Source organism: Bison bison, unplaced genomic scaffold (assembly GCF_000754665.1).
Source record: "Bison bison bison isolate TAMUID 2011002044 unplaced genomic scaffold, Bison_UMD1.0 scf7180017864289, whole genome shotgun sequence".
Taxonomy (NCBI): Eukaryota; Metazoa; Chordata; class Mammalia; order Artiodactyla; family Bovidae; genus Bison; species Bison bison.
Genome location: NW_011494861.1, coordinates 11635186 through 11640198, shown reverse-complemented (window position 1 = coordinate 11640198; position 5013 = coordinate 11635186).

The following is a 5013-nucleotide window of genomic DNA, read 5'->3' as shown; positions in this document are numbered from 1 at the left end:
CCCCGCCCGCGCCTGCCTCGGACCACGCCGGCCAGGCGGGAAAATAGCCGCGCCCGGGTCCCCAGTTCCGAGCGATGCGCCGGGAGGGGGCCTCTCCGGGAGGGCGGAGGCGCGAGGCTCACCTTCAGGCCGAGCGGGGACCGCGAGAAGTCTGAAAGGAAAATTCGCGAGGGGCCCTTATGCGCTCACGAAGAACCGGCGAGCCTCCGCCTTCCGCGGATCCCGCGGGGGCCTTGGACCTCCGCGCAGCCTGCGAATCTGACCCTCGCCGCCAGCAGCACCTGCACGATGCCGGGGACACAGTGAACATGGAACACCAGCCGCTGGACAGGAGAGAGGCTGACTGGTCAAGGTCGTGAGGGAAGCAGGGTGGCATCACAGGGCCAAAGAAAGTAATGCCGCAGAGCAGATAGTGACGTCATCACAGGCAGGATGTTGTCAGGGTATGGAATGTAAGGATGTTACTGGTCAGGCTGGTGATGTCTCCAAGCAATCATAGGTGATGTCTCAGGGTTAAGGTAGATGATGACACAAGCCAGATGTAATGATGTATGGTCACTGGTGATGTCACTCTCTTCTGGATTACCCAAAAGTGATGAGCCAAGCAGCAGCCAAGAAAGTAGAACTCACAAAAAATGAAGGATAATTGTTACATTTCTGTTTGTTATTTCAAAGAAGCACGTGGAGGAAAGAGGGCTAAGCTTATTTTCGTGTTTGATGTTGTTTTCACTTTGAATTCCCTTGTGGGGCACAATCATGTTTTGAGTTCTGGGGATGCCAGCCCATGGTGGCCTGGGCAGTCTTGTCTGCACCCCACAAGCCTCTCTGGAGGCTCACTGTAGGCCTGACTGTCCTTGGGGCTGGGGAGGCCTCTCCTGAACTCTGAACTGATGTGGGAGGAAAAGGCATATGAGCAAAATAAATAATGACATGGTTTCCAGAGACAGAAAGAAATGTGTAGGTTTTGGGGGGAGCCGAAAGCCTTCTTTCCACTGAGTGGTCTGGATGGTATTTTTGCAGTGAGCTCTGCTGGAGAAGGCAATGGCAACCCACTCCAGTACACTCGCCTGGAAAATCCCATGGATGGAGGAACCTGGTAGGCTGCAGTCCATGGGGTCATTGAGAGTCGGACAAGACTGAGCGACTTCACTTTCACTTTTCACTTTCATCCATTGGAGAAGGAAATGGCAATCCACTCCAGTGTTCTTGCCTGGAGAATCCTAGGGACTGGGGAACCTAGTAGGCGGCCATTTATGGAGTCGCACAGAGTCGGACATGACTGAAGCGACTTAGCAGCAGCTAGCTGCAAGTCCAGAGGAGGAAGTGGCATTCCCAGAATGGAAAGGAACCACAGGGCCAAGGGAGGAAGGGCCGGGACAGTTGGGAGCCAGGCTCTAGTGGCTTCAGGTCCCCAGAGGGGTCTAAGAGAGTCATGCTTGGCTTTTCTGAGCAGCAGAGTGGCCCAACTGGCAGCTCGGAAGGGCCACCTCCCACACTACATTCTACCTGGTGGGTGGCGATGCTGGCTGGCCCCCACCTCAATACCCTTTCCCAGGGGTCCAGTCTGGGGCCCAGTGCAGACGCCTGTGATGCAGGTTTGATCACTGGGTGGGGGAAGACACCCTGCCCCCTCCCCGGAGGAGGAAATGGCAACCCACTCCAGTATTCTTGCCTGGGAAGTCTTATGGACAGCCTGGCGGGCTACAGCCAAAAGGGTCACAAAGAGTCAGACACAACTGAGCAACTGAAGGAAGGACCCTCCTGTACCTGTTTCCTCACCTGTAAAATGGGCTACCTTTTCATTTAGCTCTGGGCTATAGTCCATGGGGTCGCAAAGAGTCGAACATGACTGAGCAACTAACACTTTCACACTTTGACTGAGAAGATAAATGAGATCTGATTTTGAAAGCACCCAGCACATGCAAGCGGGACAGAGTCACCTGGATTCACCTCTGCCACAAGCCCCACTGTATCCTCTACCCTCTGAGACACCCTCTCCCTACCTGGGGTCTTCAGAAGCCTGTTTCTTGGCCCTTCCAGCCCCAACAAGGAGCCTTCTGTCACCCAGAGCAGAGTGAGTCCCAGGGGTGTCATCTACATCCCTGTGTCCTTCCCACTGGGCTGCACCCCCACTCTCTCTCTGGGCCCTCCTACCTCTGGCTGTCCCCTCCCTGCCTTTTACATCTGGATTTGATCTCTGGTAGGACCTGGGACTCCTGGGGACCGTAGGGGCTCCCTTGCTCTGAGTAGGGAGGGAGAGTCCTAGGCTGCAGTGGGGAAACTGTGCTGAGAAATACTGACGTGGAACACTGCATTTTCCAAAGATGGCTACAATACATCCACCCCAAATACTCTACCTGTGTGTCCTTGGTGAGATTTTGTGATGACATTAACCAGCAAAGACAGGGGCAGTGGTGATCTATGAATTCTGAGGCTTGACTTGAAAAACATGCACCTTGCTGTCCTGGGAAACTCACTCCTGGAAACCACTGGCCCCTCTGTGAGGAAACCCGAACTGGCCTCATGGAAAGGCCTCATGGAGAGGCCTTGTATAAGTGTTGAGCTAGGAACCTAGAAATCTCAGCTTCCAGACAGGTGATCCCAACCTGCCGCTTCAGAGCCCCCACTCACACTTTCCCAGCCAGCTCTGTGTGCTCTGTTCCACTCTTGATTCACATGACTGGTGTTACTGTGACACTTTGGGGTCATTCGTTATGAAACAATAGTAACTGGAACAGCTAAGATGGCCCAAGCCCTGGACCCACACCCCTCCCCAGCCCCACCCCCCAAACCTTGTTCCTTCCTTTCTCTGGCATTCACAGAGTCACAGGAGCTTCCCGCACTGGCTGTCCATCTGACGAGGTGACTTTTGCAGCTATCCAAGGCCAACTATCTGTCCTCCTAGATCCAGGCTTGAGTTGGCCAAGTCCCAGTAGGCTGATGGTCCCAGGGGCATCTCTAGGGACCACTGTTGGCCACTGGGCAGGAAAAGTAGTGGGGGAGTCTGTGTGGGAAGATAAGTGTATTTTCCAGTCCAGACACTGGGCTGCAGCCTTGGTGGGGGGTGGGGGGATGGTCTTTCTCACGTCTGGCTCCCATGACAGCATTCCACAACATTCAGACAGTGTCCCTCCGGGGCCTGCCAGGTGCTGTCTGTGCACAGGCCCATCCCAACCTCTGACAGGGGGGTGGCACCTGCACTTGCACCCTGCCCCTCAGCATTCCACAGGCACATGGGTCCCAGGATATCAGAGACACCATAGACCATGACCAGCAACCCCATCCTCCTGTTCCCTCCTCTCCTGCCAAGGGACAACAGGCTGTGGACTCAGGCAGCCAGGACCAGAGTTGCCATGTGACCAGGCTAGAGTCATTGCAGGGTCTCTCCTGGAGCATGGGAGTTGGGTCCTGAGATGATAAAGTGGCAGAGGCTAGGGCTCGAGGAACCCAGGATTCAGTATAGAGAAGAAGGAAGCAGATGACCAGGACCCTAATCTTAACCCTGAGGGGGCATCTTTCATTTTTACAGGCCAGCGGACCAAGACACCTTCCCTCGGCTCTTGGTGCTGAGCAGTTGGAGCATCCCCCCAACACCTGATGCATGACAGCACCTCCCCCGAGGTCTGGGCATTGTCAACATCTTTCTCCATTATTGAATGTTGACACCTCTCCACACTGGGGAAGCCATGTCTCCCCAATTCTGTGTGGTGACAGAGCTTCCCACCCTGTCTGTCTGTGATGCCACCTCCCTGTGGGCTTCCATGGGTGCTTTTCTCTCCAGTCTCCTTGGACCACTACTCTCTGGAGAGGTATGCTTTGCTCTCCTGCTGGTCACATCCAGACTAGTTTCTTCTTCACCAAAAAAAGTCCCAGCTTTGAACCTCATCTTATTAACAGATCTCATCTTGTGAAGTCCACTGCAACCCTGCGGGGGGGGCCTCCCCATACCTTCTGAAGGTTCACTCCTGATTCCCTGTCACTTTCTCCAGCGGCTCCTGTCACAGTCCTTGTTGACTTCCAAATTCACACGGTTGATCTTCTGGACTTCCTGGCTTCCATGGGGCATCCTGGTGTAGAGTTGGCAACTAAGCTTCCAATCCTAAGTGCTGGGTGTAGACTGTAGCCCTCATATTCCCATCCACCCTGCAGGACACGCCCACCAGGAAGCCTCGCCCACAGGGCACAGGTCAGCATCTGCAGTACAATATCCTGCTGCTTTCCCAGTGTAACCTGGGGTTCTGCCTCCTCCCTCCACACTCTCAGCCTCTTGTCTCAGGTTCTGCCTCCCGCTTCTCCTTGTGCCTTTCAGTCCTCTGGAACTTGGGGAACAAGTCTTCACTCTAATCTTTCTATCCACACAACTGGAGCACTCTCTGCCCAGTGGTGGAGCCTGACTGAGGCACCAGCCTCCTCTGAATCTGACTATTCTCAGTTCTCAGAACAGCATTCTGCCATCGTCCTTGACCCTCAGAGTTCACTCCCAGTGCTGCTCTGGCAGGTCCTACAGTGGCTCTATCTCCCTGATGTATACAAACACCCACTTCTGACCTATTGCTTTTCCACCACTGGCTGCAAGCCGCCACCAGCTTCGGCCTGGAATTTTGTAGTTCTTTGCCATGGCAAGGCAGCCAGTCTTGGAGCTGAGTGCTCAATGGGGGCAGGTGGACAGGAAAGGAGATTAGAGGGTCAGCAGAGTGGTCAGAAGAACAAGCCTAAGCTCCTCTCTTCTCTCGGAAGCTTATGGGAAGCCATGGGAGAGAAGGTTGTGTGTAGATCACTCTGGCCCTTGGCTCCACCACAGATTATGGGGTCAGGATAGAAGCACAGCCACTCGGCTGTATCCACAGCAGCCTCAGTGGACGAGGGCGCATAGATATAAGTGAGGTCATGGATATTCTTGGGAGTTTTTTGTTGTTGCTACTGCTGTTAGATGGCTGAAGGGCTTAAAAATAAAAGCAAGTGTATTAAACGATATAGATACTGTTTTAAAGGTTTTAGGAAGTTTAAGTTAGT